The sequence below is a fragment of the Haliotis cracherodii genome, unplaced genomic scaffold, assembly GCF_022045235.1.
Source record: "Haliotis cracherodii isolate W230 unplaced genomic scaffold, xgHalCrac1.p SCAF_12, whole genome shotgun sequence".
Classification (NCBI taxonomy): Eukaryota; Metazoa; Mollusca; class Gastropoda; order Lepetellida; family Haliotidae; genus Haliotis; species Haliotis cracherodii.
Window position 1 is genome coordinate 26,557,643 of NW_027266267.1, and position 13,332 is coordinate 26,570,974.

General features: G+C 41.4%; 1 pseudogene; it reads left to right on the forward strand.

The window, feature by feature from the left end:
• Nucleotides 1–8,160: 8,160 nt before the first annotated feature.
• LOC139458304 (uncharacterized) lies at nt 8,161–12,714 on the forward strand (annotated as a pseudogene).
• The last annotated feature ends 618 nt before the right edge of the window (nt 12,715–13,332 follow it).

The following is a 13,332-nucleotide window of genomic DNA, read 5'->3' on the forward strand; positions in this document are numbered from 1 at the left end:
GCCCACTCTTTATCAGTGTAGTATGTGCCCACTCTTTGTCAGTGTAGTATGTGCCCACTCTATATCAGTGTAGTATGTGCCCACTCTATATCAGTGTAGTATGTGTCCACTCTTTATCAGTGTAGTATGTGCCCACTCTATATCAGTGTAGTATGTGCCCACTCTATATCAGTGTAGTATGTGCCCACTCTTTATCAGTGTAGGATGTGTCCACTCTTTATCAGTGTAGTATGTGCCCACTCTTTGTCAGTGTAGTATGTGCCCACTCTATATCAGTGTAGTATGTGCCCACTCTATATCAGTGCAGTATGTGCCCACTCTGGGGCAATCTGGGGCACAGTGAGTGAGTGAGTATGGTTTTACGCCGCTTTTAGCAATATTCCAGCAATATCACGGCGGGGGACACCAGAAATTGGCTTCACACATTGTACCCATGTCGGGAATCGAACCCGGATCTTCGGCGTGGCGAGCGAACGCTTTTACCACTGGGCTACCCGACCGCCCCTTTCACGAAAAAATGCTTTTGTAGATGTAGGTATTGTGCCAGACTGCCCTTATGGTTACAGTGTGTGAAACCCATTGCTGTTCCACCCCACCATGATATTTCTGGAATATGGCTGAAATTGACGTAAATATTACTTACCCACACTTTCAGTTTTCATATTCTTAATATAAAGAGTGCATCTGCCAATTTCCAAATGTGGAAAGGGACAAAAATTGGGACAAAATTGATTGTTGTTTGTTTGAAACTGTATTTGTCATGCAAGTCACTGCATTATGTGAAAGTCTGAGGCCTTTACATGGGTTTCATCATAGTGGTTTAACATAAATAATAAAATCACCTTTGGCTTTTCTAACGCATGTACCTTACCCTTGATATATTGTTGAAACGGATGTAAAAATAAACACACTCAATCACTCATTCTTGTACTTATATATAGTATTATATGTGTTTTTGTGACAATTGTTTTCCGTGTATCGTCTCTAGCCTTTAGTGCATATCTGTCTATTATTTGGACGATGTGAATTTGTGATAACTTCTTCCTAATGTTGCTTGATGTTTCAATATTACACATTGAAGACTAATATGTCATATTTGGAAGATAAGGAATAAAAACGAAATAAATCTTTCTGTAATCACAAACATCTGCCAAGAGTAAAATTGAGCGTTAATTTAAACAAAGGAAAATAAATTTGCTCATGATATATCATATTTGTTTGACATATTATTGGAATTCCCAGAATAAATAGACACTGCATCTAGGCACACAGTGTCTTCAATTTCATGGTGTTGATATCTTTGCAATGCATATTTTATGCTGCGACACAAATTATCCTATTCCTTCAAGGTTGTGAAACCAAAGACGCTCGGTGGTATATTCTATTCTATGGCATATGTGTTATTTGGTTGTTTCAATAAAAGGTTTTTTTCAATAAAGTAAATATGCTGTCTAACTCTGCATTTTAATGCCTGTTGCGTGACTGCAAATGATATTCCTCTCAACGTTTAAACAAACATTTTTCAGACAGCAACACTATAGAGTTCTTCTGATTCCATCACTTTCTGGTGGCAAAATATGTAACAGTTGTTGACTCACACCACATTCACTCACTCACCTAACCAAACACACACTAACGTACAGCAGTATATAATTAGAACAAAATAACTGAGCAAATGAGCATAAAGAAACAAATGCTGATCTCATACCATAATACCGCCCCTAACACGCACACACGTTCAAGTCCGCTCACACACGCGTGCGCGCACGCAAGTTATATCATTTAATATTATGGTATTGTCGTTAGACATCAGAAGTACAAAGTTTCAGTTGTTGGGTGATTGATCAGAAGATTGGCGAGACATTCTTCTCGTTTAAGGAGGTAGCAGGTTAAATAGTTTTCCTCCCATGATTTAAACTTAGAATACTAATTGCATTTAGATAAAGCATCGAAGGAGTTATGGCATTTCGAAAGAAGCAGTCACATAGCTCCTAATCTATATTTAAGTAAACTATTTCTTATATGAGTAGACCTTCCCGTAAAGATTCCGGGATCGGGTGGTCAGGCTCGCTGACTTGGTTGGTGCATGTCATCGTATCCCAATTGCGAAGATCGATGCTCATGATGTCAATCACTGGATTTTCTGGTCCAGGCTCAATTATTTCCAGAACGCCGTCATATAGATAGCTGGAATATTGCTGCGTGCGACGTTAAACAACGAACAAACAAAACAACTAGTTGCCCACTGTCATGGCGCGGAATTGTTGTTGGTAAACTTGTGAACTCTCAGAAAGGATTGGCAGAATCTGGTGTGTACACTCTCAATGACATATGGTTATCCCACATCCCTCCACTGTAAAACTAAAGATGGAAAGATAATATGTTCTCAGGTTAAGAAAATCTATCTAAAAGCGAGTGTGTCCTTTTGTTACATGCTGGTCGTGGCCATGGACAAAGTGATCGTGTGGATGAACAGTTACACCGTCGCAAACTTCCCAGCCGATGAACGTAATTATCATCCAAACCAGCCCCATTTTATGAAATATATTATTTGGAGCTGGGACATTACCGAAAAGTCTATTCACCCAATATATCCGCCATTTGGGTAATAATGCACACGACCCGTGCAGATCTGGGTTAGAATTAATCTTCAGCAACCCATGCTCGTCGTAGGAGGCGACTAACGGGATCAGGTGGTCAGGCTCGCTGACTTGGTTGATGAATGGCATCATATTCCTGCATTGCGCAGATCGATGTCCATGATGTCAATCACTGGAATTCTGGTTATGACTGGATTATTTACAGACCGCCGTCATATAACTCTGACATTGCTGATTGTCGCGTTAAAACAATACACTAACTGACAAAGTAATACACACTCTGCTAGTATTGAAAGTGTCATTTGGATAATTCGTGCAATGGTATGGTGACCGTAAAACATTAATATCAAAGGATAAACCTGAGCCCAAATCAGCCCATTTTCTTCCGTCCTGAACATGTTTGCACTTGTTTGCAATGCTGACAACGCATTACAATATCTTGTTTGATATATGCAGGATTAGTAAAGTGAAAAAATCGTCAAGTATGGTATCAACAAGATCCGGTGTTATCAGCAAACACGACTATCAAAGGTTAGACAGAAACCGTGAATACTTGTTCCCTTCAACGACGAATGTTGTACTGTTAAATTCCATCTCTCAAACAACTGCCAAAACCAAAAAACAACGATTGCCTCTGCCATTGTGTGTTGAGACATGTGCCATTCTCTAGCTTCTCGAAAATGATACATTATCTAAGACAACCAAAAAGTGTTTCCACCAGCTCGATAAAAGATCTTACGTTGTCTGTAGCTTTGTCAGCTAAAACCTTTTTAAATAACATCATTACATGTTATGCTAAGAATGGGAAAGAAATGAAGGTGTTGTGTCCGCAGTTTGGAGGATGGGGTCAGTTGTTCAGTAGTTAAAATCAGTACGTAAAACAGCATGTAATCCTTGAGAACGTCACACGTGTCAATCACCATCGGGCATCAATGCACGCCCAAACTGGACAATGGGCAGAAGATGTGAGACGTCTAATCGTAGGAAGTGGGATTCGACGCCATTTTTCTCGGAGGGCCTGTGTGAACTGATCCTTGTTATAAGGACGACCTGGTCGTGCTCTACATTGTCAATCAAAGTGACTCCCATGAAGTCTGGGGATTCTGCTGGCGAAGGCAGGACGTTGTGTGGGGCATGGTGTTACCTTGCTGAAACAGAGTCCCAGGATTCTGTTGCAAGAACGGTAGTACTACAGGGTAGAGGCACTGGTCAATGTAACACTGTCCAGAGATGTTTACATACTTCCCAGATCTGCCTTGACGTAGCTACAGATGCCGCCCCAAACCGTAATGCCTCCACCTCCACACGGTTCACATCTTGCACGCAACAACGTAACATTCGTTCTCCTGGTCGACGGTAGACACACACTCTACCATCTTCTCTGAAACAGATGGAATCTGCTCTCTTCTGTGAATATGATTCTTGAAAGTATTTGTTCTACCTGGGTCGCAGTGTTCGAACCCATCGATGTCGGTGTTCCGGTGTCAGCGCTACGTCTCACTGTGGTCTATAAGCTCCAATATTGGTCCGACTTCTGGACACTGTCGGGCGAACTGACAGGAGGACAGTCCCAGCTGACGGCGTCACCGTATTGATACGATTCCTCACAAGGTGGGAACGCATGTAGCGTTTTCCTGGGTGGCGGTGACAGGGGGTCTGCCATTCCGAGGCCTATCTCTAGCCAGCCCAGTCTGCCTGTACCAGCCAAACTCCTTGCATGCGGTACTCCTTGGTGTATAGTACCACCGGCTAGTTCTCTCTGGTTTATTGTTAATCTTAGCATGTTATTTGTCACAGTCCAACGGTTTGGGTGTGAATGAGCAGTACATCGTTATTTTATGCCCATATCTTTGTAGGTTGGCTTGGTGCAAATGCAGCAAAACTTTCACTTCGAACTCAAGTTCCATTGATCTGGGTACTGTTGTTTTGGTTGCGTTTGGGCGATTGATTCTCAACCATTTTGTAAATCTTTTCGGTAACGTTTCTTTTCATTAGTTTACATCAAAAGCTACGTCCATCATCCAAAATCTTAAAAATTGAAACGTAACATTCCTCAAGCAGTTTTGGGGTGTGTTTTTTGTCGCATTGAAGAAAATGCACACTGGGCATGTGCTGTTCATGGTGTTTGAAAAATGGTATTTTATTGTGTGAAAATGCTTGATCATACTGCTATTTTCAATGGTCTGTTTTAAAATCACCTACACTTGTACAGCTATTGTGTGTTGGTTAATAGTGAGAAAATGGTAACTTTCTTTCAGTAGTTTAATTTGAAGAAGAAAAACGACTCTGCCCCTAACAGTAAAGGAAAGAATAACGCGACTCTACCCACCCATCCCCAATATCAAATGGTCCGTCTCTAATAATAATAAATGAACTGACTTGCAAGCTCATATTTTAGATTGTTTGTACATGCTATTCTTGAAACTTGCAGAGTTGTCTTATGTGACGAATATATTAATACTTTAATATTCTCTGCAGCAGTAAAAATAAACTGCGCCTGACAAGATCGTAAGTCCAATCTAAATTAATTCTTTGGTAAATATACGATTTTATTACCCACGTGGTGAAGATACAGGTGGTAAGATACTAAATCCGTACGTCACACATGTGTCATACAACGTTGACCTTGTTTTATTCGTTTTGATTGGATAACCGTGACCTCTGTCACATGAGGACTACTTTTTGTCATTCATAACAAATCGCGAGACGTCATTCATTTTGCAACTACAAGGTAGAACTGAAGCAATCTCATGAAAGTGAGAGATTTTTACAAACATTTTATTAAACCAAACCAGATAGCCACACGCATCAAATTCGGTTCGCAATTTATATTAATTATGCATAGAGCTTCTACAGACATTTTATAATCGAGCTATATCCATTTACAATGTACGACTACCACTGAATAGATCGGGGGCCCCAATGAGCGTGACGCACCCGAACACTTTCGCAACTTTCAATTTGATTTAACGTAAAAAGATAAGCGTGGTGAAAGGAATTCAGTTTAAACTATCTGGTCAGTTATCTAGACTTACTTGGGATAATCAGGTTTTGCCATCAGTGTCTCCTTCGAAGCGTATTTTGTGGCACTGTTTTGGGAGTTGGTTGTTCACGACTGCACGACCAGATCACTATAAGTGAAAATTTCCGATACAAATCATTCGAAAACTGCGTAGAAGTGTGCCTGACGTCTGATTATGAGGCCCAAAACGTCCTAAATGTGAACAATAACATTCCCTATATCTAGCGGGGTCGGTCGTCTAGCCTAGTGGTTAAAACGTTCGATTCCCGACATGGGCACAATGTGTGTAGCCCATTTCTGGTGTCCCCCGCCGTGACATTGTTGGAATATTGCTAAAAGCGGCGTATAATCGTACTCACTCACTCACCTATCTCTAGCGTAAAATGCTGGGAGTAGATCACGGTTGTCTTTTCTTGACTTTTTCCAAAAGTATCTTGAGCGTCGGTGCTGTTACGGTTGCAAACACAATAGCAAGACCATGTTGGAAATGCGCTTGCATAGAAATTCAACAATGCCCATATTTGGGCATATATCAATATTCATGCGCAACCAGATTTTGCAGCCAGTTTCAGTTTGGTCTGTCAACGAACGATAGTTGTTATTCATTTACACTTAAATATCAATTTAACGTGGGTAATAAATAAAATACCACACTCATTCTCGTTAGAAATCATTTTTACGAAACTCGTGCACTTTCTATGGTATTTGACCTCGCATTTGCTCGTAAAAATGGTATCTAACGAGAATGAGTGTAGTCTATATCCTTGTGATTATAGGCATTAAATTACAGTAAAGTACGGTTATAACGAACTCAAAGGGACTACTAATTTTAGCTCGTTATAACCGTAGTTCGTTATGAGCATATATACAGTATAACAACAGCAAATAGTCGGGACCAAAAAAGTAAGTTCGTTATATCCGTCAGTTCGTTATAAGCGTGTTCGTTATAACCGTAGTTTACTTTACTATGTAGCAGTCTCCTGTTTATTCACTTTATCCGTGGGTTAATAACATCATTCTCTATATGTCATGTGCGGTACATATCCCATTAATATAGCAGTCTCCATGTACAACTGTAAGTGATTATAAACATTAAGTGACTATGTAGCAGTCTCCTGTATTCACCTGAATTTTGCTAAAAGCGGCGTAAAACCATACTCACTCACTAATTTGATTCTAGACGCACACAGTCAGAATTATTTTTTTTGAAGGTGTGCATGCAGGTTGATGTTCAAGCGATTGTTAAAAACACCGAGAAAATTCAGTCCAGATTCAAAAGTGATTTGATTACATCCAGACTTAATTTCAATCCTTTGAGTGCTGTTCCTCCTTGTAACATTCAGAGCTACCCTTGAAATGAGCGACATAAACCCACTTCGTTCTGAGCGTCAACTGGGCCTATGCCATTGCCTGTTTGAGTGCTCTTCCTCCGTGTAACATTCAGAGCTACATCTTTGAAATGAGCGACTTCAGCCCACTCCGTAGTGAACGTCAACTGGGCCTATGCTATGGCCTGCTTGTCCGTGTGGATGAGTCATTGCTCCAGATCGTCCATCTGCTCTACACACTGTACTGAACACTGTCCCTTTACTCCTTAACTTCTCAATGTGGAGCTATGGACTAAGGACTAAGGACTTCCCGAATTAAGATAATAATTCTTCCCGAACTAAGACATATGTCCGCTACTCTAACAATATAGTATGTATGGACTTTTCTGAAGTTGAGAAAAGTGATAAGTGATACTTCACTTTGACGGAGCTATTGTCACACAAGAGTTACCTCCCCTCATTTAACTCGTCAATTCCTTTCACTAGTGGTCCCCTAGTTTTCAAAGATATTTTTTGTTAATTTTTGTATGTGTATATGATAAAATTAAAATGTATGATAAAGAATTTTCGTGACCCTAAGTATTTTCTGATACTTTTGTTTAATAGTGTGCAAACACGAAACTACTTTTTAAGTCGCAAATACAAGGGTTGGTGAATCGTCCATGTGTGTTAGGTAGGGAGAATTTACGTTTCAAGGTTTTACATTTAAAATGAGATAATTAATTTTCCGGTTGACAATTACACAAAAAGTATATAATAAATAGGATATTCCATGTGGGAAATATCGTCTCTGTCATCAACTGATGAATAAATCGTTGTTTCAGTTTAATGCTACCTTGGAAACCAGTCCGTCCTCTCCAGGAACATGTCTGCCTGGTGCTCGGCATTTTGGGGCTAAACCAAGGACTGGTCGGTTCGGAGTCAATATACTGTGTCTGAATGTGGTATTCATGTTAAACTGCGGCATGGTATTTCAGCTACTGAGCGATTAACCACAGCCATGCTTACTGGCTTGAAAATGTATTTTGGAATGATATGGCGAGAAAGAAAGTAACTGGGTCAGAATGTTAAGAAATACAGTCACGATTCGAACACATATACATCTGACCCATTGAAAGCAATACCCGTCTCAATGAACACAAATTTATCTGGCCTAGTCAAAAGCTATGCGTGATTCAATGAAGCAGGGACGTCCGCAGTTCGCACCTGAATGGCAGAATTCAGTAGGCTCCTATGAATGTTATGGAGCATGTGTATTGTAAGTAGTATGACGTACATTACTTAGCATAGCTTGTACTCGATTCTCATGTCCTATATCCTCAATGTTTCTATCGCACTGGACATAAGCCTACAACGTGTAGGAGATTGTCATGCAGGACCCGTGCAGATAGATCGATGTTCTGTGTTTCTATTTGAGGCCTTTGCTCGCATCTTTTTACCAGGTACAGTGACGTGACATCAACATCTCTCAAGGCGCATGCAAGAGCTTAAAGGTGCGTAGTCACAGGACGGTTCCAACCACATACACGAGTATGTTCTTCACCCTGTAATATAGATTATATTATTTGTCATGGTCCTACGAGCAACGTTGTGTGTGTGTGTGTGTGTGTGTGTGTGTGTGTGTGTGTGTGTGTGGTGTGTGTGTGTGTGTGTGTGTGTGTGTGTGTGTGTGTGGTGTGTGGTGTTTGTGTGTGTGTGTGTGTGTGTGTGTGTGTGTGGTGTGTTTGTGTGTGTGTGTGGTGTGGTGTGTGGTGTGTGTGTGTGTGTGTGTGTGTGTGTGTGTGTGTGTGTGTGTGTGTGTGTGTGTGTGTGTGTGTGGTGTGTGTGTGTGTCAGTAAGTATGTATGTCATTTCACAAAACCTCATTAATACTCTCACTGTCCTTATCGAAATTAAATTGTTATTGCCTCGTATTTCTAATGATTGTATTCATTTATTGAGACCATGAATGTTATCTCAGTATAATATATCTTAGTCCCTCAACATTTTTCATAAGGTATGTATGATCTCTTGTATTATTAAACCCAACACATTAACTCACTCACTGTCAAATCGGTCTCCTTTTGCAATGTGTACATACATCGGTATCTTTTCAGATGAAACGTGACCACATCATTGTCATTAACATGGTCGATTTTACCAGAGGTTGTTGCCTATTGGTGTGCGCGATGTTTCTTGCTGTTTTGAAGAAAGGTGAGTATAAACAGTTATATAATATATAAGGATCTGTGTCCTGTAATGGGGATAATAGACAATAATAAGAAAGTTCATCCAACAAGAACACCAGTCGTTTTTCGAATGACTGAAATCTCTGCTCGTGTATACAGCGGACACCTGGTGGCATCACTGATTTACAGTAAACTACGGTTATAACGAACTGACGGATATAACGAACGAACGTTTTTGGTCCCGACTATTTGCTGTAGTTATGATGTATATATGCTTATAACGAACTACGATTATAACGAACTAAAATTAGTAGTCCCTTTGAGTTAGGTTATAACCGTAGTTTACTGTACTAGTATAATAAATAAATACTCTTTCCCGCAAATTTTGCTTTTGCACCCAATGGAATATATTGGGTCGGATAACCGAGATTGGTTATTCTGTTGACTTGACGTCCTGTATTTACAACAAATTGTGTCTTTTAAATGAAGTGGGGGCCAGACATGATCTCCGCTGGAGGCAAAGGCCGATCAGTTGCTGTTTAGATATGTCGGATGATTGAGAAATGATCGTCTTTCCTGCAGAAGTACGTCCAATATGATATAATTAGTAGTGAGTGAGTGAGTGAGTTGGGTTTAACGCCGCTTTTAACAATATTCCAGTTATATCACGGCGTGTCAGCTTAATGTGGGAGGAAAGCCCGAAGTGATGCAGGTCTCAGACGTTTACCACTTCGGCGAAACCCATGAGCACGGGTATGGTGCTGACAAACCTAGAAACATAATCGGGGCGAACCGGGATTCGAAACCACAAGCATAGGTTTCTGGCGTGCCGAAGGGACGCAACTCTGCACAGCGAATCGCGGCGCCTTAGACGACTGGGCCACCCGTGCCCCCGATACAATTAATAAGGTCCACATCGCTGTATGATGACATTTTCATAAACCACATTATCGCAGGGTAAAACCTTCCCATATCGACGTATTTTAGGTTCTAACTTATGAGAAAACGTTTTCCTCTCAAAATCTCAATTAAATTGATATGTGTGAAAAGCTAGTGGATTCGTAAATGAAATGAATATAAATAAATCGTTTTACCATTATTGCAGGGCAAGCAGCATCGTTGACAGAATCACCGCAAGAGATTGTAATTGGAGGCAACAACCCTACGACCGAGTTGTTCATCGCATGCATGGCGGACGCGCCTGGACTATCACGGGTGTTTGAAATGGAGATTGGAAGGAGGGACCATCGTGGCACAAACGTCCCTTTAGTGTCAATTATCTCCTCAGATACTACCGTACAAGTGCATCACCAACACGTAGACGACCTTCAAACTGAATCACGCCATGACCGCTTAACGCCGTTTGGCGCCATCGGTGGAGCGTCAGGGAGCCTTCAGTTCTCGTTGACTATACTGTATTGTTATGATGCTTCGGAATACTACTGCACGACGGCGTACATGGCGGGATCTCTCGGTAGCGACCGGGACACGCTCAACGTCACCGTCAAAAGTAAGTATTGTTCGTGGTGAAGTGAAATGGGGTTTAACGTCATGTTCAAGATAGCGACGTGCAAGCTTAAGTGTCGCCGCTTGGGGTTTTCCGTCTTATGTCGGTTTTATAATGCTTGAAAGAATTCTGTGGTTAAACATGGATACTCTTCTCTGACACATTATGCGGCCTGTCGAGTTATCCCCTAAATGACGAGCGCCAGGCAGGGTAACAAGAAGTACAATCATTTAAGGTATTTTGGTAAGACGCGGCCTGGGGTCAAACCCCGACCTTTCGTTCTCCGGGCAGGCGCTCTCTCCACTAGACCACGGAGGCGGTCTACATTTGAGCATATCGTCTTGGCCAGTATTATTATAATTGTTTTCCATGTTAACATAATGCGGTGGGCGTAGGGATAGCCTTGTGGTTAAAACGTTCCGTAGTAACGCCAATGCTCGGGTTCGATGCCACACATAGGTGCAGGGTGTGGAGCCCCCTGCCATTTTGTTTTTTTGTTTGCACTCCGCAATACTCAATCTAAATTTATATGACGGCGGTCCGTTCTAGTGTTCTATTTTGAAGACAACATTCAATCTCAGTTACTCGTTGACTTGGTGGGTTTAATGCCAGTTTGACCAGTTTTATTATGGCCAGTTAAGTTGATTTGCGGAATGTTTGGAGTGATGCAGGTCTTAAGCGTTTAATAACCCGACAAGTATTGGTATGATTGGCAAAACTGGAAACAGGTCTGATTCTAACTCGCGGTTTCTGGCTCGCCTTAAGGACGCAAGTCTACACAGCGCATTACTGTTCATATACAGCCTTAAAACACAGCACCTCACTCACTCTGATATTTCACCCTGATATCAAGCCAGTTTGTAAAGAAAAACCAAGACCTATCCCCAGAGTCCCTGCCATGTACACGTTGTAACAACAAATATGTGTTTCTCAGCCTACCCAGAGCACATAGCAATGTCCATCACCGACAAGAAGTTGGACTATATTGAGGGCGACCAGATAAAGATGACATGTTCAGGCAGTCTGGGCAATCAGATTAACGTCAGCAATCACCAGAACCCTTGGCACTGGGTTTGGCGATCTGGGGAGAGTGAGGACACCCCATGGACACAGTACCCTCACCCTAACAACGTCAACTACGACAGCCCCTCCTACGGGAACTGCACGTTCACAGCTGCCACAACACTGGTGCATACCGTCACTGATCGAGACAACGGAACGCAGTTCAGATGCTTCGTCTTCAGTGCGGAGTTCAGCACAAACACGACGATTTATCTTAAACGTAAGTCTAATCTGATCTGTAGGCCGTCGAAATTGGGGATAAGCCGCGGTGAATGGGCAGTCAAAGCACGTATGCTTCGTCCTTAATCATTCATCCTATTTTAAACTTAAATAAGCAAATATCAGAAGACCAAAATCGATGATTTGTTCAGTATGATTCTTGATAAATTCAAATAATTTTAACTCTCACAACCATTCACTCTGAAGCTCAAGTTCATGTTCGTAACGACAGACAACTAATGTTCTGACTGGTCCAAAATGGGAGTCAGGAATACTGAAAAGATTCCCAGAAACGATTTGAAGCAAGTTCCTATTCGAAAACACTTATTTATACATATGGTGAAAACCAAGAAAGCTAATCTGACATTAAAATTCATTTGGGGTTCACTCTGTGACAACAATGAAATGCCCAGCTATCTATGCTTATTCATTAAGAAAAGGCATCTGGCATCTGGCATCTGGCATGATGATGATGATGAGGATGATGATGATGAGGATGATGATGATGATGAAGAATGAGTGAATTGGATTTAACGCCGTTATGAAAAGTATTCCAGATATATCACGGTGATAATGATGGTCATGTTGATGATGATGATGCTGAGGAGGAGGAGGAGGAGGAGGAGGAGGAGGAGGAGAACTGGGAGGAGGACGAGGAAAAGAATTGTAAATTGCGATGATGATATTTTCATTATTAGTTCCAGATTCAAGACCCTCCACGGCAGTAGGAGTGACGAAGAGCACATGTGTCTACGTGGGTCTTGTTTTATCACTGGTGTTCATCTGCACCTGATGTATCATAGCAGTAACGTAACAGCAAGACATTCATAGACATTGTAAAGTGTTCAGAGACCTGGCTGGCACCAAGGTTGTGTATCTCCCTTCGGAAGTTGCTTATTACAGTTGTATTCTACACCGTCGATGAATATCATATTTGTATCAAATTTGCTGGTATTATTGAGTGAACCTCCTTGAGGTATCATGACGATGGAGGTTGGCATTAAACATGTATTATTCAATAAAAAAAACCCGTCTACCAATGTTTTTTTTGCTGAAGAGCTTTTGGACCGTCCGCCACATTTCTTCATATCGGACGTTACGTGTCATAACTCTCATTACTTAATAACTAAACTCTCTCGCGATGGGAGTATTTGATTTGACAGCTATTTTACCATCGGGTCGTCGAAATCGGAACAAAAACGAGTGAGTGAGTGAGTGAGCTGGGTTTAACGCCGCTTTTAACAGTATTCCAGTTATATCGCGCCGTGTCAGCTTAATTTGGGAGGAAAGCCCCAAGTGATGCAGGCCTCAGATATTTACCACTTCGGTGAAACCCACGAGCACAGGTATGGTGCTGATTAACCTAGAAACATTATCGGGGCGAACCGGGATCCGAATCCACAATCATAGGTTTCTGGCGTGCCAA